Below are 23,523 nucleotides of genomic sequence, written 5' to 3'. Positions count from 1 at the left end.
TCGCCACTATTGCCTATTTATTGCCTGACCTCCCTTATCTTTCCTCATTTGCACACACAGTATATATACTTTTTCTACTGTATTATTGACTGTATGTTTGTTTATTCCATGTATAAGTCTGTGTTGTTGTATGTGTCAAACTACTTTGCTTTATCTTGGCCATGTCGCAGTTGTAAATGAGAACTTGTTCTCAACTAGCCTACCTGGTTAAATAAAGTTGAAATTAAAAAATTTAAAATAAAATATGTAATAATTATTTGGCATCCCTGTACAAAATTAAATTAAAATGGCATGACAGAGTAAGTTTGCAACTAATGTGTTTGTGAAATGTCCATGCTTATGTAAAGAAGCAGACATAATGGTTTCTAGTAGCCAACCAGAGCAAATTGAACTCTGGATTCCTGAACATTTCACCCTGTTTGTGGCCTCCGGCTCCTTCATATTATCAGAGCTAGAGCAAGATCACACACACACAGCAGATTAGCCAGCAGGTGGCTGTGATTATGAAATCGCCTCAGAGCTCATCTTCTAAACACCTCTAGACAGGCAGTCCCAGACCCAGGGGAGAACCACTGACTTGCCTCTTTGCTAACAAGTTTGATGGCCTATGAAAATCCTCTGAGATAATTGCCACATAAGGGATCACTTCAAGCCAATCAAAGCCACCGGTTCTCCAAAAGTGAAGTCTTGCAGCTACTGTATGCAACAGAGCCGTCAAAGCCTCAAAGGGAAAGTTGCCCACTAATGAAATACAGGTCAGAAATGTGTGTGTGTGTGTATGACACCAGCAACTTATCTAGGGTTACTGCTGGTCAAGATGTTACACTGCACTGGACAAAGAGGACAGTCAACATCAGCAATACCAAGGCCACGCACAAAGACACACACATTCTCTCACTCTCTCTCTCTCTTTCTCTCTCTCTCTCTCTGTCACACACACACACACACACTCTCACACACACACACACACACACACACACACACACACACACACACACACACATACATTTTCTCTCTGTAGTTCACATGACGGACTGCATATCATCCCCATTGTGAACCCTGTCAAATTGTCCTGGATGTACACAAATGAGATGTCTTCAACATTGACTTATTGCAAAAATCACTGAAGCTGGAGACTTATATCTCCCTCTTTAACTTTAATCATCAGCTGTCAGAGCAGTTTACCAATCCCTGTACCTGTACACAGCCAATCTGTAAATAGCACACCCAACTACCTCATCCCCATTTTGTTATTTATATTCTTGCTCTTTTGCACCCCAGTATGTATACTTACTTGCACATCATCATCTGCACATCTATCACTTCAGTGTTAATGCTAATTATTTTGCCTCTATGGCCTATTTATTGCCTTACCTCCCTAATCTTCTATATGTGCACACACAGTACATAGACCTTTTCTATTGTGTTACTGACTGTATGTTTGTTTATGTGTAACTCTGTGTTGTTGTTTGTGTCGCACTGCTTTGCTTTATCTTGGCCAGGTCGCAGTTGTAAATGAGAACTTGTTCTCAACTGGCCTACCTGGTTAAATAAAGGTGAAATAAAAATGTCAAAAAATAAAACATTTCAGTCAACATCTCTTAACTGACAGGTTGACAGCCTTATTACCACATTAGGTCCTGTGACATGGCCTGTGATGTGTGATAAGGCTAAGTCCTGTCAAAAAGCTTTGCCATGGCCCTGTTCCAAAACTCACATTTATAAACACACAGTAATTCCATTAGGATGTAGTTTAGTGCTAAATACAGTGACATGCAGAGGCAACTTACACACACTTGTCTATGTGAGAGCAAATCCTGCCCTGATTCTTCTGATGAAAACAGGATACTGTAGGCCTGTCCAAGTGGAACACAATACAGTGTGACACAATTCTTTCTCTATTACGTTCTCAGTTAAACAATCAATCATCAAATTCTCCTTTCTAAGTTGACATCAGATGGGTGGGTTAAGGTTCTCTCTCTAAGAATAAGGTGAGATACTGTGACTCATTGTGCTGTTTCACATCAGACCCTCTCTCTCTGTTTTATGCTACAATAACCTTTCACTTCAGTGCGATGAATCAGGGTCACACAGAGTGTTTATTGGTAGTCTTAAACAAATCTACTTTGCAACAAAAGTATACACCTCACACACGTGGTTATGGGCTTTAAAAAAGAAGATACCTTTACCATGTCAGATATGGAGTTGACATTTATTACATTTTCAGTTTGCATTCCAATACTACACTCTATATACATCACAGAAAACTGAAATATAATGAAACCGTTTGACATAGACACACCAGATTTTCAATGTAAAAAAAGTATGTCTATTTTTTATGAAGTTATAAAAAAGATGAATAATATTCCACCCATGAGGGAAATTTGGTAATTTGCCTGCAGGAAAAATAACCCAGGGAAGCATAATCAGCATCCTGGTAACAAGGCATGATTGAACCATACGTACCTCTCTGTGTGCGTCCCAGCACAGCGCGGAGGTTAGGCCTTTGTTTGGGCCACCTCTTTGTACCCATAATGAGAAACTTCTGGGAATCCTGAGGCCCCCTGCTGTTACTTAACTCTATGTCTGTGTGTGAGGGATGGTCAGAAAGACAGAGGCAGAGCTGGCTGAGATAAAGACAAAGAGAGTGAGTAAGGGTGAGTTAGAGTGAGTGAGTTACAATCCCCTCGCATCCTCCCTCCTCTTTCCTCGCCTCCTTCTCAAAAACTATTAAATGAGAAGCCAGAGGTCCGTCCACTCTGACCTTTTCCTCCAATGGATTTTGAGACGGAAGCGAGGAGAGAGGAGTATGCAATTGAGATTCTCCCAGTGAGTGAGTGAGTGAGTGAAAGAGAGAGAGAGAGAGAGAGAGGGAGAGAGAGAGAGAGAGAGAGGATGAGTGAATGAATCTCTATTTTTTTCTCCTGTTTTCCTTTTACTATGCTCTCCCTCGAACTGCCATTCTCTCTCTATCCACCTCCTATTCTTTCTCCTATATTCTTCTCTCCTCTTTATTTCTCTCTCTCCGTTTCCCATAGATCCTAATTAACAATCAACTCTCTCCATTTCCATCTCTCACGCTTCTCTCCCAGTCTTTTATGGTCTGATGCTGCTGTCAGCTTGTGGTTTTGTTAGCTCTCACAAAGACACCAGGAGGAATTAGTATCTGGGCTGTCCACCTACTGTACCTCCATTCCTCTCAATCTCTACCCCAATCTCCCTCCACCTCTTCACTTCCCTACACCTTTCTCCCTCCCCCCAAACCACCTGTCCACCTCCCTCCACTTCTCTTCAAGCATTTCGCTACACTCGCATTAAATCAAATCAAATCTTATTTGTCACATACACATGGTTAGCAGATGTTAATGTGAGTGTAGCGTAATGCTTGTGCTTCTAGTTCCGACAATGCAGTAATAACCAACGAGTAATCTAACCTAACAATTTCACAACAACTACCTTATGCACACAAGTGTAAAGGGATGAAGAATATGTACGTAAAGATATATGAATGAGTGATGGTACAGAACGGCATAGGCAAGACGCAGTAGAGGGTATCGAGTACAGTATATACATATGAGATGAGTAATGTAGGGTATGTAAACATTATATGAAGTGGTATTGTTTAAAGTGGCTAGTGATACATTTTTTACATACATTTTTCCATTATTAAAGTGGCTGGAGTTGAGTCAGTATTTTGGCAGCAGCCACTCAATGTTAGTGGTCTCTGTTTAACAGTCTGATGGCCTTGAGATCGAAGCTGTTTTTCAGTCTCTCGGTCCCTGCTTTGATGCACCTGTACTGACTTCTCCTTTGTTTTGTTGACGTTGAGTGTGAGGTTATTTTCCTGACACCACACTCCTAGGCCCCTCACCTCCTCCCTGCAGGTAATCAATCAAGCCTACCACTGTAGTGTTGTCTGCAAACTTGATGATTGAGTTGGAGGCGTGCATGGCCACGCAGTCGTGGGTGAACAGGGAGCATTAACAGCTGCTAACCATGTGTATGTGACAAATACAATTTTATTTTATTTGATCTCTCCCCAAATCTCCCAACACCTCTTCACCTCCTCTCTCCATCTCTCCCCCAATCTCCCTCCACCTCCCTCCAAATGTATTCTCTCCTCTCTCACCCCAGGTAATCTGTAATCTAGGAGATTTCCCTTATCGCACCTCCCTTTTCCCCCTCCTCTCCTCTCACTCATTCCCTCCACTTAATCAGAGAAGAGCTTTGTTTCTACGCTAGAGAGCCTCTCCTCCCCTTTTCTCACCTCTCCCTCTTTCCTCTCGTTTCTCTCCTGTTCCCCATCCCTGCATTCACACATGCTGGGTATGAGACAGTGCTGCTATCATTAACGCCAGCACATCTGTTTAACACAGCTGGCTGTATGGCAGAGAGGAGAGGAGTGCAGCTTTTGATGGCTTCAGTCCAATCCCTATAGGACCTCATTAAATCAGGAAGGCAGATAGGCGGGAAGGCAGGCCCACCCCTCCTACACCCGCTACACTGCACAGATCAGCTGGAATGAGAGGGAGAGAGGGAGGGGGCAAAGGAGGTAGCGAACGAGAGAGTGAAGGAGGGATGTAGAGATAGACGGCTTGAGGAGAAGAGAGGTTAGGAGACAGAGATATAGAGGGGAAGGATAAATTAGGGAAGGGAGGGGAATGGGAGTGGATGGTTCAAGTGTACCGGTAGAGAGGCCAGATTAAAGCAATCAATTAAAGTGGAGAATGAGTATTTATGTGTATGTTTATTTGAATCTGAGGGATCCAGCATGGAATTACATCTGTTGATTACAGAAGAGGCTGACATCTGTGTTAGTAGGCTCACCCCGTGAAATGGGATTATTGCGCTTACAAAACCATTTCTGTTTCATACATCACTAGGCTCACCTGCCACACTCTCAAATGTGCACAACTTATGCGGACACACACACACACGCACACAATCATACTGTCAGCGGCATACATATTGCCATAAATGTCCTTGTGTCGGTTCCTGGGCATACAAGGAGGGGTGAAGGGATTGCAATCTCTAATTAAACACTACAGACCCAGCTCAGCTCTCCTCTACTCTTCTCACCCCACAGACTCACTCTCCTCTCCTTTTGTTCTCTTCACCTTTATACATATTATACATTTTGTATTGTAGATATGTAGTGGTGTAATAATGTTATATGATTTATCCTTTGTTTTATGTCTAATGTAAGTGCCTTAATATGTTTGGATCCCAGGAAGAGTAGCAGCTAATGGGGATCCCTAATACATACAAATACAATCACACTACCTCAGAGTCAAGCGAGACACAGCATTCCTCCACACTGACATACAGTATATACACACACAAGTGCAGGCACATAAATAGACATGCACATTACATCATATGCTGGCAGCACTATGCTATATCTTAGCATACATACTGTAATAGCCAGTACATCCAACTCCATCTGAAACCACTCATATACAGTCTTCACAATGCCCCAGAGATGTTCACATATTATACACATTGTGTCTATACAAACCTTTTACAGGATGTGCTTCATTAGTGCAGACAGTTTCTGTCATCTACCAGCTGCTCTGTATCTACAGACTGTACTACAGATTCCTCCAGATACAACTTATATCATACTACTACCATTACATTACTCTAGAGATACATACCTACAGAAGCACCATATGTCATCTACCGGCAGAAATGTAATGCCCACTAAATAGCAAGTACCACAGTAGCTGTACAACACTATGTGGAAACTGAGCATGCAGTACTGTGAACTACTTGTGTAAACTCTATGGCGCCAACCAGGCTAATAGATGCTGGCAGTAAGGGCATCAAGTATTCATTCATCGTTTTGTCTCAAATTGTGACACTGTGTTGGATAATACTTTTGAACCAGGATGCAGATCAATGCCTGCTAGCACTGTGGGGAGAGAGGGATGGAGGAGAGGGCTGGTATCAGGGAGGCAGAAAAGTGTGACGGATCTGTCAGTGGAGTAGCAAGACTCAGCTCCTGAGACTTCTCTTCTCTCTTTCTTCCTTCCATTCTCATTCTCTAATCTCTACACATAGTCTATCTCTCCATTTATCTTATCTGCTTCTATGTCTATTTGATAAGTACCAGATATGCTGCTGACCATTGTCTTGCTTGTGCTGATATGTCTGAACAAATAAGAAATACATTTTCTTAGCAAAGATCAGTTTGGCCAAAAATCTGGACCACCTAACTGGTTTCTAAGCAAAACAGTTGAGAGCATACTAATAAAGCTATTGAATTTAGGGGGAAAAGTCTAGCTGGACGAAACCCAAATGTTTTCCTAATGACTAGCCTAGCACTGCGACATTCAATCAACAATAAAAAATAAATAAATGGGGGACATATGTAACATATTAAATGAGAAATTTTAACTTTGTCTAGCCTTTTGTAATATTTCTATAGCAGTATTGGAATGCTTTTGAGAGAAAGAGAGAGAGAGAAAGAGAAATAGAGAGAAGGGGCTTGGGGTGGGGAGCTTCTTCCCGCCTGTTTATGTCAACTACAACCAGTGTGAGTCAATTGTAATTACTTACATTTAAGCTACATGTATTTTTCCCCTGTCAAGTGTCTGATACTCGAGTATGTAATCTCTACACCCAGGGAATCCTCTCAGAGAGTGTTAAACCCTCAAAAACATCAGCCTAAAGTAATCCCATTTTACAACAGAACTGTGTGTGATTCCCTGCTCTGTTCCATGTTCTGTCAAATACAGCTTTCTATGGAAATATCCAGCTGTTCTCCAACAACACAGTGTATAATTGATTTCTAACTTAACATATATGCAATCTGAGTCAAGCACTTTAGCCTCCACTATGTCGCAATGCAACAATGCGGGTGAAGGTTCTGTTGTGAGACGACTGTCATACTTAGAAGTTTTCCAAACTCTGTGGCTTTTTCAGTCCGGTTTTGACTAGGTGGTAGAAGCGATGACAGGAAGTTACTTTTCCATAGCAGGTTAGGATAATATACTCAGCAGGTTAGGAGAATTAACACAGCAGATTAGGAAAATGAATGTAGCAGGTTAGGATAATTAGATTAAGGTTAGGAAAAGGGATAGGGTTAGTGTTAGGGTTATCTAAAACGCTATCCTAACCTGCTACGAAAAGTCACTGCCGGTCGTAGCTGTACTCCATCGAGTCACAACCCTTCAGTCCGGACAAAATTCATAGAAGGACAGGAAGTTACCAAACCACAGAAGAAGATGAAAATATGTGGATAGCTAGTAACTTGTAAACAATTACTCATTCCTAAAAGTGAATACAATTCTACTAGTATGTTAAATAATACAGATTGGCTGTTAAGCCAATTATACTTTATGACTGTTTCCTCCTGTTTTAGTTCATTGAGATGTTATTGACACATGTTTTTGATGATAATTATTAGGTGGAGGTTGCTAGCGCTAGTATAGACTAGTCTTCAGCTAACGAGTAAAAAGTAACTAAATTAAACCTATTTTATTATTAACTGAAACAATATTTGTCTCCTGTATTGAATCAAAAGGTCATATTTTGCAATCTCCCCCAAAAAATGAGATCTCTGACAAGAGACTAGACTATCTTCCATTTTGTCTTGCTTTGTGAAACCCTATGCACGCCGTCCAGTGGCAGAACGAGATTGCATGAAGATAACGTACACCGTAATGAAATACATCACGATGTAAACAGGGCTGCTCTGTGTTTTAAACACAGGCAATCTCAGGCATATTAGTAAAGGGTGCGTCAACATTATTTGCTTCCCACTAATCACATAGGCCACGAAACCTAGGCTACAGAATACTCACTCATGTTTGCGTTTATTTATTGAGTTTATTTTATTTTTTACAGGGACAGTGCACATCAACGTTTCAGTAAAAGTGCCGGTTTTAGCCAGCCGGCTAATTGTCAACCGCAGTCCCTGGGAAGGTTATTAAAAACAATTACAATATAGACAATAGCAACATAGGACAAGCAAGACATAGCATACAGACAGAGCAACATAGGACAAGCAAGACTTAGCATACAGACATAGCAACATAGAACAAAGAGCAGCAAGACAAAATTCATAAAAGCAACAAAGTGTTCCCACACCTCACAAGCTACAGACAACAGACAACATGGAAATATGGCAATACACAGCTAGGGATCATGTTACCAAATCTGATTGACCTTTAGCCATGTCTTCAAGCATTTTGTGAAAGTGTGATATGTGGTGCAGTTATGTGTGTCTGATGGCAGTGTATTCCAGACATGGGAAGCTCTCACAGAGAAAACGGATTTACTAAAGGTGCTTTTCTTTAAGGGAACTATACAGTCACCTCTCATGGCAGACCTTGTGGATCTGCTGCCATATGTTTGGGTTTTCTGTTTAACGAAAATACTGAGTGGAGGGGGAGAGGGACAGGGATGTTGGGACAGGTCACTTCCCATATCTGAGAGACATGTCAGATACAGTGCCTTCAGAAAGTATTCACACCCCTTGACTTTTTCCACATTTTGCTATGTTACAGCCTGAATTTAAAATAGATTAAATTGAGATTTTCTTTGTCCCTAGCCTACACATAATTCCCCATAATGTCAAAGTGAAACTATGTTCTTCGAAATTTTTACAAATTCATAAAAACATGAAAAGCTAAAATGTCTTGAGTCAATAAGTATTCAAACCGTTGTTATGGCAAGCCTAAATAAGTTCAGAAGTAAAAATTTGCTCAACAAGTCACATAATGGCGGGCCAGGCGTACGGTGTTTCCTCCGACACATTGGTGCGCCTGGCTTCCGGGTTGGATGGGCATTGTGTCTAAAAGCAGTGCGGCTTGGTTAGGTAATGTTTCGGAGGACGCGTGACTCTCGACCTTCGCCTCTCCCGAGTCCGTATGGGAATTGCAGCGATGAGACAAGACTGTAACTACTTCCAATTGGATACCACGAAATTGGGGAGAAAAAAGGGGTGAAAATGCATTTTTTTAAATCACATAAGTTGCATGGACTCGCTCTGTGTGCAATAATAGTTTTTAACATAACTTTTGAATGACTACTTCATCTCTGTACCCCACACATAGAATTATCTGTACGGCCCCCCAATCGAACAGTGCATTTGTTACGCCCATAGAGAGCCTTTTTATTTCTTTGGTTAGGTCGGGGTGTGATTTGGGTGGGCATTCTAGTTTTTGTTGGCCGGGTATGGTTCCCAATCAGAGGCAGCTGTCTATCGTTGTCTCTGATTGGGGATCATACTTAGGCAGACTTTTTTTCCACCTTTAGTTATGGGATCTTGTTTGTGCTTAGATGCTTTCTGCACTGCATGTAGCTTTACGTTTGTTTTTTGTATTTTGGTGTTTTTTCGATGTCATTTAAAATAAAAGGAAAATTAACGCCTACCACGCTGCGCCTTGGTCCGCTCATTTCAACGAATGTGACAGCATTTCAACTACAGATTCAACCACAAAGACCAGGGATGTTTTCCAACACCTCGCAAAGAAGGGCACCTATAGGTAGATGGATAAAAATAAAGAAATAAGCTATTGAATATCCCTTTGAGCATGGTGAAGTTAATAATTACACTTTGGATGGTGTATCAATACACCCAGTCACTACAAAGATACAGGCTGTCTTTCCTAACTCAGTTACCAGAGAGGAAGGAATAGTGACTTTAAAGCAGTTACAGAGTTTAAGGGCTGTGATAGAAGAAAACTGAGGATGAATCTAAAACATTGTAGGTACTCCACAATACTAACCTAATTGACAGAGTGAAAAGAAGGAAGCCTGTACAGAATACAAATATTCCAAAGCATGCATCCTATTTGCAACAAGGCACTAAAGTAATATTGCAAAACATTTAGCTTAGCAATTTTTTGTCCTGAATAGAAAGTGTTATTTTTGGGGCAAATCCAATACAACACATTATTTAGTACCACTCTCCATATTTTCAAGAATAGTGGTGGCTACATCATGTTATGGGTATAATTGTTAAGGACTGTGGAGTTTTTTAGGAAATGGAAATGGAATAGAGCTAAGCGCTGGCAAAATCCTAGAGGAAAACCTGTTCCAGTCTGCTTTTCACCAGACACTGAGAAACTAATTCACCTTTCAGCAGGACAATAACCTAAAACACAAGGCCAGATCTACCCTGGAGTTGCTTACCAAGAAGACAGTGAATGGCCGAGTTTCAGTTTTGAATTAAATCTACTTGAAAATCTACGGCAAGAGCTGAAAATGGTTGTCTAGCAATGATCAACAACCAATTTGACAGAGCATGACATAAAAAAAAATTAAAAAAAATAAGAATCAGCAAATATTGCACAATCCAGGTGTGGAAAGTTCTAAAATACTTACTCAGAAAGTCTCACAGCTCTAATTGCTGCCAAAGGTGCTTCTACAGTGTATTGACCCAGGTGTGCGGATACTTATGTAAATGAGATTTATTTTCAATACATTTGCTAAAATTTCCAAAAACATGTTTTCACTATGTCATTATGGAATATTGTGTGTAGATGGGTGAGAAAAAAACATATTTAATACATTTTGAATTCAGGCTGTAACACAACACAATGTAGAATAAGTCAAGGGGTAAATATTCTTTCTGAAGGCACTGTATATGGTTGCAAGCACACTCCATACATTTACTTAAAAGGATTGATAAGGTATCAATCAATACAATAACATGGATAGCATACATTTTTACAGCTGTCATGTCAACTCCCGGAGTTTATAACAGCCTTCAGTGTAAACTGTATGAAAACCTTTACATCTGCACATTAAAGGTGATTATGAGAAAACAATTCACACCCCATAAGTGGGCCATCTACACTCAAACCATCCAACCATAAGAAGGCCAAGAGCAGGACTCATCAACTACTATAGATTCAGCCGCAGGACGATTTCTTTCTTGAGCGCATGGTCGGGGGGCTGGAACATAATTACAAATCATTTGTAGACTGCAAATTGAATGCAAGAATACCAAACAGATATAATATTTGACTAAAACATAATTTTAAAACTTGCTTATATTTTTGCATTTTATTTAACTAGTCAAGTCAGTTAAGAACAACTTCTTATTTACAATGACGGCCTACCCCGGCCAAACCCTAACCCAGACGACACTGGGCCAATTGTGCACCGCCCTATGGGACTCCCAATCACGGTCAGTTGTGATACAGCCTGGAATAGAACCAGGGTCTGTAGTGACACCGCTAGCACTGAGATGCAGTGCTTTAGACCGCTGCACCACTTGGGGGGTCCACATTTATCTCTCTATTATGCTGGGAATATTTGGGAACAGATTTCCAAAATTAAAATCACTTGGAGCTGATTTCCTAGTGTTTTTACAATCTTGTATGTCCAACAATGAAGAACATCTCAGAAAACTTGGGGGGCCAAATAAAACCACTGCCAGTTGGGGTATCCTGGCCTAGAGCCTATACTGTAGAAAACCGTGCATCCCTCTCATCAAAGACTGGCTGTTAGCTATTGTATTAGTATGAGAAAAAAGTCCTCACCCGCTGTGGAACAGATACACAGGAAAATGCACATCACAGAAGGCTAACACTTGGAGGGTCCCTGAGGGCCACACACATCTCAACATGAAGTTGAGTTCAGGACTGTTGCGGTTACCATATTACCGCCAAACGGGCAGTCACTGTATTCTCCTGTTATGCCCTCTGGACATGCTTTGGTAGTACACAACTTGCTAACAACCATCAGGTCCGAATGACTTGGTACTCAGGGCTCTATTGTCTCTCTAACCACTCTGACATCAATGCAAATGCATTCAAAAATCACATCAAACACATATCATCAAAACAGTATATGGCTTTCAAAACTCACATCACTGTGATGATCAGTTTGAAGAAAGAAGTTCAACAGCAAGTTGAAACTGAGTGTAAAACATGGTCGTTGTGGATTTTGTTTCAAAGGCTAACACAACGAAATGGACAGCACTTTCTAAGGTGATGATTAATTCAAAACACCCATATGAATATTAAAGGTTATGCCTATGCATAGGCTAATATGAGCCCAAGCCCGAAGAAAACCCTGAATTAAAACTATATTTGTACTGTTATACAGTATGTAGCTTACTGCATATTATGCATGCCAGAAAAACATAAAATAAAACTGATTGAAGATGTCTTTGGTAGCCTCTACTCCAAAATTAAACGAATTGGAGTAATCATCTTTGAGTGTGGACTGTATTATTATGCATACTGGATGGACTGGTTACCTTTTTCTATGCTCCAAATGTTCTATCCATGAGTCAGAGAGAGAACGTATAGGCCTAGGCGATGCTGATGGTTCATTGATTGTGCAGGGCTACATAGTTAGCCTAACATTATATTGCATTTGTATTTGATTTTGAAAAGCCTGCTAATAGGGCATTTTTTTATATAATTAATAGGCTGACACATTACCTTTAGAGGCAGAATATCTCACCACCGTGCATTTCCATCGCCTCCTCTCTCTTCTTTATTCCTTTCTCAAGTAGGCTGTCAACAGTTTAGTGAAATATATTTAGTTTGTGAAAACATGTTACTACATCAATGTTCCCAAACAGATTTCACCTGGTTTCCAAAATAAACACTGGGTACCTGCAGGAATAGGGTTGGAGAGCCCATGGCATATAGAGTTTGGGTGGAATATCACCTTGAACGCAGAGAGAGCATGCTGCTAAAACATTGGTTGATGCGAGGAGTAAAATGGACCTTCGGGAAAGCGTGCGTTCGCTATTCGAGTGCATTCCCCTGCACCTATTCCTTCCCATTTGATAATGAGGCATTCTAAATCTAAACTAATTTGATATATTAGTAAAGACAAGTTTAAATTAGGAATAGTCTGATGGGTGAAAATATGATCACTTGATGAGAGAACAGCTGTGCAGCCTAAGGCAAGCAACAGAGCACAACCTTTTTTTGCGACTTTCTCAAATCATCATTAAGTCGCACCATGCAGCCCATATATGTGTTGATTTCTAAGACATTCAAAAGTTTGTATCTTTCAAAACTAAAGTTGCCAAATAACTCAAAATCTAGCATATACTGTAGGACCTGTTTTAAGTGATCACTTTTATGCTCAACATAGACACTTCATATGCACACTCGCTCTGGAATGGGAAAAATATCCTTTCTCTTTTATTCAGCTAAGCTTAATTACATTATTCTTTACTATAAAGCATATCTTGTCAGCTAAATGAAAAAGCCTACAGCCTATGGCATGGAGCATAGCCAGATACAGTAGGCCAACTCATATTCTGTTCTTCTGAAATACATTTTCTTCATATGATGTTTCCAATAATGTATATATTGTGATAGAGTATTTTAAAATTATTTATTAGACTTATTGAAATGTAGATGTTCCAAAGGCCTGTATCAGTGGCTTCTATGCAGCTTGTATGATGGAGGGCTGGAGATGCAAAATGCGTTTATGTTAACTAACGTTTAATTACCGTGAGACCGGCAGGTTTTTGCATGACCACAACAGCCCTAGTTGACTTGCAGTTCAACTACGGAGACAACTCATTCAGTTGCTTCCTTTGCCTCTCCCTACTCCGATACTATACAATACCCACGGCAGCACACGATACACTTATCAATTCCAAATGTGTCTAACAAAAATTACAGGTGGAGTGGGCAAGGGTTAGACAGAGACGGCAGTGGAGTAACAGGGCCTACTGTAGGTGGACAGATGGATAGATACATTAATGCAGGTCCTAATTAACCAGTGCATGGTGTGGTGAGCCAAGAAGCCTGGAACAAAACCCCCTCTGTGTTGGTCAGCGATTGAGGAGAGGCGCTCTTGGAACACGCCAGCCCTGCTGGCATAATGGACCACTTTAGAGGCCTCCAAGTTAGTTCACAGGCCCCAGGGCTGGGAAACCGCTATATTGCAGGGTTCACAAGAGGTTTTTAATTGTTTCTTCTGTTTTTTTGTGTATTTTTTCTCTCTCGCCCTTTCTTTCCCTCACTCTTGTCTTTTAGTTCTGAAAAGGGGTCTGACAAACAGGCAATGAAGGGGATTGTTGTGTGTTCCGCTGGAAAAGCGGTGAGGTAAACAAAATGGGGCTGTATGCTCTATCGGCTCGGTTTGGGGATAGGCTGAGGTATGAGGGTGGGAAGGGGAGAGGGGAGTACACGAGGGAGGTTGGGGGCTATGGGGTAGGGATGATAGGGAAGCATTAGGAGTTAGGGGGGAGAGGAGTAGGGGTAAAAAGATGGAAAGGGGGAACCTCCGGAAGGAGAGGGAGGTGGGCCCAGGGTGTCGTGGATACTCTTCAGAGTGTGGCCATTGTCCTTGGTGCTGAAGTTCTCATGCATGTCCCCCTTTTGGCTCCCGGAGTGTCTGAAAGTGATGGAGCTCTCTGCAATTAAGCAGACAAGTGGCAGCTCAGCTCTGTGCTCCCACAGCCCTGGCTATTTACATAGTCAAGAGGGACATTAATGCACACCGATCCCCCTGAGCTCCACAAAACAGCACACAAACCTGCCTCACAGGACCATTATGGCACTAAATTGAGGATTTGGGGGAGAGAGAAAAGGGAGGAAAGCAAGGAAGGAGGGGAGAGATGGAAGGAGGGGGCGTTGATGGAGGAGGAGAGGAGGTGTGTGTTTTCATGATCCGTTTGCTACCGACTTGGACCACAGTGCTTGAGAGTGGTCAGATATTGTTTGTCAGATTATTTTTGTACAGCTCCCAAGTGGCTGTGGAGACACCTCTTGTGTTCCCTGCTGAGTGGTTTCACTGGAGGGAGAGAGACAGGATGGCCTAGTGGGACTGGGTTCCTACTGTCTACAATAACAGTTACATATGTAGGATCTTAATTTGACCAGTTTCCCACTGCAGGAAAATAATCCTGCAGCAACAGGACATGTGAACTATTGTGTGGATTATCATTAATTGATATTTGTGTAGGTTTTGATACATTTTTAAGTGAAAATTAAAAACTTTATAAACCTTTTTAAACCTCAAATACACTGTTGTTCAGGACATTTCCTGCAAAAACAGGGAGATCAAATTAAAATACTACATCTGTATATGCTGAATAGTATAATTTTTTATTCATGGCATAAAACTCCAACCAATCTTATCACCAACAAGATATGGTACTCACCAACAGCTTGGTTTATGTGCAAGAAAGTGAGTGCCAAAAAACAACGCCCACTCTCAATGCTGTGTCCATCTGATGGCTGCTCGGAGTCTGGTGTGCTACATATTGGGACAATTGTTCGGATGAGCTCTTCCATTTGTTTTTAATGATTCCTTAATGTGCTTTAATAATGATGATTCTTTTGTTTACCCACAATGGGGGATTGTTCTCAGTGGCATGGGCTTTGGTGCCAAGAGAAGGAACAAAAAGAGTGCACCCTCCCTGCTGACCTGAATTCTGCTGGAGCGGGTGCCAAGGGGATTGTGGGTGGTTTGGGTTTGAAGAGAGAGAGGGGGGCAAGCCATTCACATTGCTTCTGTGAATACTGACCACTATAACCCATCCCTGGTCTGTACTAGCCCCCCCAGCCCACCCCTGCCACCCCCTCCATACAAATATGAATCTTGGGCTTCTGTCCTTGATATTTCTTTATTTTATTTATTTCACCTTTATTTAACCAGGTAGGCTAGATGAGAACAAGTTCTCATTTACAACTGCAACCTGGCCAAGATAAAGCAAAGCAGTGCGACACAAACAACAACACAGAGTTACACATGGAATAAACAAACATACAGTCAATAATACAATAGAAAAAAGTCTATATACAATGTGTGCAAATTAGGTAGGATAAGGGTGTCACGCCCTGACCTTAGAGATCCTGTTTATGTCTCTATTTTGGTTTGGTCAGGGTGTGAGTTGGGGTGGGTATTCTATATTCTATTATTTGTATTTCTATGTTTTGGCCGGGTAGGGTTCTCAATCAGGGACAGCTGTCTATCATTGTCTCTGATTGAGAACCATACTTAGGTAGCTCTTTTTCCGCCGGTCTTTGTGGGAAGTTGACTTTGTTTATGGTCTTTCATCCTAAATAAAGAGGAATATGTGCACTCACCACACTGCACCTTGGTCCAGTTCTTTCAACAGCCGTGACAGTAAGGCAATAAATAGGCCATAGTGGCGAAATAATTACAATTTAGCAATTAAACATTGGAGTGATGGATGTGCAGAAGATGAGTGTGCAAGTAGAGAAGGAGCAAAGGAGTAAAATAAATAACAGTATGGGGATGAGGTAGTTGGATGGGCTATTTACAGATGAGCTATGTACAGGTGCAGTGATCTGTGTGTTGCTCTGACAGCTGGTGCTTAAAGCTAGTGAGGGAGATATGAGTCTCCAGTTTCAGTGATTTCTGCAGTTCGTTCCAGTCATTGGCAGCAGAGAACTGGAAGGAAAGGCGGCCGAAAGAGGAATTGGCTTTGGGGGTGACCAGTGAAATATACCTTTTGGAGCGCGTGCTACGGGTGGGTGCTGCTATGGTGACCAGTGAGCTGAGATAGGGTGGGGCTTTACCCAGCAAAGACCTGGAGCCAGTGGGTTTGGCGACGAATATGAAGCGAGGGCCAGCCAACGAGAGCATACAGGTCGCAGTGGTGGGTAGTATATGGGGCTTCGATGGGTATCTATGTCATACGACAGGATGCCTTTCAAGAGAAGCGCACTTCAAATCTTGAAACCATTCAGAGAGCAGTAAGATTCCACTAAAACTATAGAATATTGAACAATACACAAGTACAGTTGGATCTGACGCAAACATTCTATGTGAGGAAAATGCATGGATTTCTGTAAATTGGAGTCTATTCTATACACTTTGCAAGAGTTTGTCACATATCCTTACAGATATTGATTTAGATGGCGATATCAATGTTTGTAAGGGACATTCTAGACTGACATTTGATCTGACCTCAGAGTTGGCCTACTTTGCAACTGTAACTGCCTACCTTTTTTGGGCTTTTACCGTTATCAGCTAGCCTACAAATTGTAAGTAAATTCAATTTCACTAGCCATTACTATAACATTCAGCTAAGGCAGACTACTGTAAAATATATGCCTAAGGGAAACATGTCTATTTTTCTGTAAAAGGAAAGGATACACAAAATTTCAGCTACAGTGCTGTAATGTTCTACAGTAAGACATGTTCTTATGTGACAACTGTCCACCTGTGCACTTTGCCCCTCTCCTGAACACCAAACCAGGGAAGATAAAACCAAAATAGCTTGTTTGTGTTAGCGATAGCTTTATCACACTATATTTAGAAGAATTGTGAGCTGTAACGCCATTCATCTTTCCTAGAAGCACAGTTTAGGATAATTAGGAAAAACTTGAATGCAAGTCTCAAGGTATTCATTATTCAAAACAGAATCAAACTGCTGAGAGGTGAGGAAACAGCAGTTATGAAAAACACAATTGGGACTAGATTCTTTCCTACACAGGCTATCCGCAGGGACCCAGAATAATAGATATTCTAAATTAGAGGAAATGTTTTTGCCTATGACCAGCGGAGATCTATTAGTGTGCCGACCATGTGCAGGCAGGCAGGCGAGTAGGCAGGCAGGCCGGTAGACAGGAAGGTGGGTAGGCAGGCTGGTGAATGCCTGTGTGTCTGTTGTGGTGCAGTCATACAGAGGGAAAGGGAGCAAGGAAAGGGGCTTTTGTTTGTGCAACCCTTGGGAAAGGGCTATCATTTTTTCTCAGGCAGGACTACAAGCTGCAAAAATAGCAAGTATCCTTAAGAAAAGGGAGAGTCATATAAAGCAGATAGGAAGAATAGTAGCGTAGAGTGCCAGCGATAATGGGAAGAAAGGTGTCAGTGAGGGAAAAGGAAGAAAGTAAAAGAGAGGGAGAAAAAATGAAAGAGATGGATTGATGAAATTGAAGGACCAGGGGAAGAGTGAGAAAGACAGAGAAAGAGATGAGGAGAGAACAAGAGAGGCAAAAAACAGATGGGATGATGAAACAGGGTGACCAGGGAGAAAGAGAAAGCGACAGGAGAGATGAGACAGAGAGTAGAGGGAGAGACAGAGGGATATACAGGGGAGATTAGAGGGAGAGACAGAGAGATAGAAGGGGAGATTTGAGGAAGAGACAGAGGGATAGACAGGGGAGATAAGAGGGAGAGAAAGAGATAGACGAGAGATTACAGAGATAGACGAGAGATTAGAGAGAAAGACAGAGGGATAGACATGGGAGATAAGAGGGAGAGAAAGAGTGAGAGACAGGGGAGATTAGAGGAAGAGGCAGGGAGATAGGCGGGGAAGATTAGAGGTAGAGACAGAGCGAGAGACGGGAGATTAGAGGAAGAGACAGAGAGATAGAAAGGGGAGATTAGAGGGAGAGACAGAGATAGACGAGAGATTACAGAGATAGAAGAGAGATTAGAGAGAAAGACAGAGGGATAGACATGGGAGATAAGAGGGAGAGAAAGCGTGAGAGACAGGGGAGATTAGAGAAAGAGAGAGAGATAGACAGGGGAGAGTAGAGGAAGAGAGAGAGATAGACAGGGGAGAGTAGAGGAAGAAACATAGTTTGACGGGACAGGGGAGGGAGTGTGATACAGTATATGCAGGGGAGAGTAAAGGGAGATGTAGAGAGAAGAAGGTGGTGAACGGTGAAAAGGGAGTTGGATTATACTTTGGCAGTTTCTGCATGTTCCCAGGAGGATTACTCAAGAGCTAGATGCTACAGAATGCCAGCGAGCCCACAATGAAGCCCTATGAATGGAAACACACACACAAAAATGCACACTCTAATTTATAATCTTTGCTTTCCTTCCCTCTCTCATCTCAACCTATACTGCATATTTTTCTGTCTCTTCTTTGCTATTCTTCCCTACCCCCCACACCCTCTCTCTCGCTATCTCTCTTTCAGTAGCAGTCTTTCCCAGGTCTGGCTATCTCAGAGAAGCAGCAACGAGAGAGAGAGAGGTTGATTACCCCTGGCAGGTGACAGGTAACAGATGCCTAATGTCTAGGAGGATGGCACTGCCCTGCAACCCCCTCATGGCCTCACCCTCTCAGCACACAGAGCTACGCTTAGCATCAAACAGTGTCCCACTGTCTCTCTACCTCCACCAACCTCCAACCCACCACCACCAACACCACTGTCACCCCTCCTCCCATTTATCTCCTTCCCTCCAAATAAAATACCTGATAGATCACTCTGTGTACCCTTTTCCTCCCTCTCGCTCTCCCTTTCATCATCTCCCTCTCTCTCTCTCCCTCCCTCTCTCACTTTCACTCTCGCCCTCTAACTTTCTCTCACTTTCACACCAACTCTCTCACTGTCTCTCTCTCACTCTCTCCCTTTCTCTTTCTCTCTCATATATACATTTCTCTCCTCTGCTGCCAGAAAATGAAAGTGTATCACTTCCCTCTATTCTACCTGAGCTCTATTACCAAGTGAACACACACACACACTCAAATGTGAGTAATCTTTGTGCCATGTGAACGAGCCTGGCTGTTATAACAATAAGAACACGTTGTTGTCTACCCCATGTGGAGAACCTAGTGTTGATGTTAATGTATAGTCTTTCTTTAACAACATCTGCACCAGCGTGAAGGCAGTTCCATTTATTTGAGTTATTTCTTGTTTATTGGTTAACTCCAATCCACCATCTGGCCTTTCCCAGTCTATCAGCCCTTAATTTTCCTCCCCTCCCACTTCCACAGCATCACAGGGGAAGGCACCCTCTTTCAATTAGAGTGGAAAATATTAGTTGGATAACTGCTATATTACATATCTATGTTCTCGCTATATATTAAAGAGTGATCAATTAGGGCAAAAAAAGCATATAGGATTGTATGTTTTGACTAATTTGAGCAGCTACTCCCTATTCCTCCCATATTCCCAATGTGCCTTCGTGAGCTCATTTTTATATCTCCCTTGTCCCCTACACGTGTTTTTTCCCTCTCAGAAGCAGAGACCCCCCCCCCCCCCGCACACATACTGTACGTAAACATGCCTTCAAAGATGTTTGAGATAATAGATTCTGTTTAATATTGTTTTGGCTTTGTCCACTTAGATCAGCACCACTCCAGGGTTTAACCTAGTGTGTGTGTGTGTGTGGGTGTGGTTGCGTGGGCGGGCGGGCGGGCGGGCGGGCGTGCGTGGTCTTGTATTACTATACTTGTCGGTACCTGAACTACCAATGTTCCCACTAGGACAGTTTAAGGGTTAGGTTTAGGGTTACAATTAGGGTTAGAATTAGCATTCGGTGTATATGTATCTTATTGCGTTTTCTGTTTTTCCTCTACAGAGGCAATGCATAGCGTAATCTAGGAATGATTCTGAATAATCTCCCATAGACTAATAATCTCCCATAGTAATCCAGATCCTTTTCCCAGGTTAACAAACTAGCCTCAGACACCCCAATCAGACCAACAGAGCCCTCTAGAAAATCAGAAGATCCATGAGGACTGGACAGTTCCTTCTCCTCCTCTGGTTTTTCACATGGAGTCACCAATATAGGCAATACAAAACAACAAGGAGATTAGATATGGATTTTGGAATTCCATGAAGTCTATTTCTGCATTCAGGGAGTACAAATACTGGAGAATACTATGACAAACATAATGTGAGCCTCGTCCTTAGAATCATTCTCCCAGAAACACATTCATATAGATTATTGTAAATGGCTGTTGACACTCGAGACAGTCCCTTGCGAGATACACACACGTTTGTGTGCACCCTTTCCAGATACACATATACATGAAATGGCACACTGTGCCCTTGAGCGTGCATTAAGCTCCCCCTGAATGTCTGCAGTGTATTCATTCATGTATGGCAGCAGCCAGCGAGTGCTGCAGTCTACGGGTGCAGCCTCCGGGCTCAGGACAAAACATATTAGACACATGGACACTTTCTCCTCCATATTCTCCCTTAAATTACGCGGCCACAATTTTATCAGGTCCTGGCCTGAAGACACAAGCTCCAGCAAGCCACTGTCCCTACAGACTGACTCCCACTGGAGGATGAAACATTAACTCATAATCTTCTACATGCATTTATCAAAGCCCCTGAAGGCCTGACAGACACCTCCACTCTGTCCGGCTTCGACCACCAATATCACCCAAGTGGTGATTGATGTTGCATCTGGAAACATGTCCTCTGGTTGTGTTCAAACGAAAGGCTGTCAGAGTAATGTGAACGCAATCAAGTGCCAAGAGAGTATGTTTCCATGGAGACGAGTGTGTGTGGACCCCCGCGGCCGCATTGATTTTGTTCGTCAATGTCACTCAGATATTATATAAATATGGCATAAGTAATAGCAAAATGTGTAGAATTGCAGGAATTAGCTTTAAAAATGCTAAAATGTCTCTCCACCCTATGGCAAAATGGGTAGAATTGCAGGAATTAGCTTTAAAAATGCTAAAATGTCTCTCCACCCTATGGCAAAATGGATAGAATTGCAGGAATTAGCTTTAAAAATGCTAAAATGTCTCTCCACCCCATGGCAAAATGGGCAGAATTGCATGAAATGTGTTATGCAATTGCACAATTTTCTCTCCACCCCATGGCAAAATGAATTCAATTGCAGAAAACTTTATTTCCAGATGCACCATGGCAACATGTGTATAATTCCAGGAAATGTACTTTAAAACGTTGTTTCTCTCCACTGTTAAGAAGCGGGGTGTCACTAAAATGTTTTGCCCATGAGGTGGGGGGGCCCCCAACCAAATCTTGTGTGCATGAGTGTGCAATTGAATGAGGGGAGGAGGTGCGAAGTGATTGGTTCAAGGAAGGGGAGGTAAATTGTAAATATATAGCACTTTCGTGTGTGTGTGAAAACCCTGAAGAATCTCAAATATAAAATATATTTTGACTTGTTTAACACTTTTTTGATTACTACATGATTCCATATGTGTTATTTCATAGTTTTGATGTCTTCACTATTATTCTACAATGTAGAAAACAGTCAAAATTAAGAAAAACCCCGGAATGAGTAGATGTGTTCAAACATTTGACTAGTACTGTATATATATACTTATTGATTTGATGGCCGCCAGTTTTCCATCCTTTGGCTACAGTAACAACAAACCAGGTAGGCTCCGAGAAACCAAAGCCTTTATAACTCATAGTCAATGCAAGATAACTCTGCTTACTAAACATAACGGATATGGCCATATAGAAGACTACGTATTAGCTCATTGACAACTGATAAGATACTGAACACCGATAAGATACTGAATGACCGCTAGAAGAGCTCGGACATACAACACTAAAACAAACTTCCAATCAATGATCTCTCTTCATTGTTCTCTCTGTCTCGGGTTGAGTAAGACCTGGCAGGCTACCTGCCACACACGTGGGAATGCTGCGCGGGCCAACAGATATGATGCAGTTCGTGCAAGACGCGCGATTTGGCACAGAGGTATGGAGCCGTGGAGACGTTTGGTAGAAGGATTATATCAACACAATTTGAAGCCCCGATGCACGATATACCGTGACGTAATTACCACACATTGTCTGCAAACATTGGCGACTCACTATTAGACTAGATGAGAGTGTTTTATGGCAGAAACACATCTTGAATTATAGCTTTTAGTTGCAGGTTAATCCTTTATTAGGCTTATATAAAACAATGTGAAGACAATGTAACAATTGGCAGATGTTTTTGGGATTCTAGAGGGAGTGCAGATTGATGTGCTGCCTAAAATGGACTCCTCGTGCACCTGTTTAGCCCACGCGCGTAATGTGAAGTGCAGACCATTGTTTAAGGGAGGAGCGCTCCAACACTGTTCCTGACCATGCCATTATAAATGCAGTATATGGGCGTTTGGACCATATGATGGCTGACCACATTAAGACTACTTTAAGTTGGTGTAAAGAAGCATGGACATAATAAGAAGAATAAGAAGAATAATGATAGTGACAATAATTATAATAATGATAGTAATTAGCCTATAATCAAATAATCATTAATTATGGTGGGCTGATCATCAGAATTCTAATTTGTCATTCATGTATTACTAGTACTGCAAATGTATTATTATTATTATTATTATCCCCTTTAAAGGCAAAAGCTCATGTCCTGTAAACATGTAATGTACATGCATAATAATCGCCTCTCACCTTTATTTTCAATCACGGAGTTATTGGAAAATAAGTTTCAGTCTCTTCTTTCCCTTCTCGGGGTCTCGCGCATCCGCTTCAGAGACGTTCGACCACTGAAATGCCGAGCCGAGCCGTCAGTGCGCCCAGGGCATGAGCGAGCGCAGCAGCAGAAACCAAACAGACGGATTTCTGTCACAGTAATCCGTGGAGCTCCGGTGCTCAACAGTCCGACTGAACGAGCTCTGCCTCACTTCGCTCTCTCGCGCGTTCACTTCCCCCACCTCCCCTCCTCCTGTTCACCCCTTTTCTTCTCTGTCTCGTGCTTTGGAATGCTGCTCCTCGTTGGTTGACGATGCAACCTCGACGCCCCCCACCTATATATCTATTTAAATGTTAAACAAGTTTACCTTCATATAACACACTCACAAGCTATTGTGCATGTGTTTGTTCGTGTGTTTGTTGAATGGGTGTCATTATCTGGTCAGGTGTAGTCATTGTG

General features: G+C 42.0%; 1 protein-coding gene across 2 annotated transcripts in view; it reads right to left on the bottom strand.

The window, feature by feature from the left end:
- Window positions 1-23,280, bottom strand: part of LOC139373281 (excitatory amino acid transporter 2-like) — a 60,452-nt gene extending 37,172 nt beyond the window's left edge. For both annotated transcript variants that reach the window (XM_071113618.1, XM_071113628.1), the window contains exon 1: window positions 23,043-23,280. The gene's annotated coding sequence lies outside the window, so the exon portion shown is untranslated. The remainder of the gene's footprint in view (window positions 1-23,042) is intronic.
- Window positions 23,281-23,523: the final 243 nt, after the last annotated feature.

This window comes from Oncorhynchus clarkii, chromosome 2, assembly GCF_045791955.1.
Source record: "Oncorhynchus clarkii lewisi isolate Uvic-CL-2024 chromosome 2, UVic_Ocla_1.0, whole genome shotgun sequence".
Taxonomy (NCBI): domain Eukaryota; kingdom Metazoa; phylum Chordata; class Actinopteri; order Salmoniformes; family Salmonidae; genus Oncorhynchus; species Oncorhynchus clarkii.
Note: the sequence above shows the minus strand (reverse complement) of the source record. Positions and strands in the feature narration are given on the sequence as shown.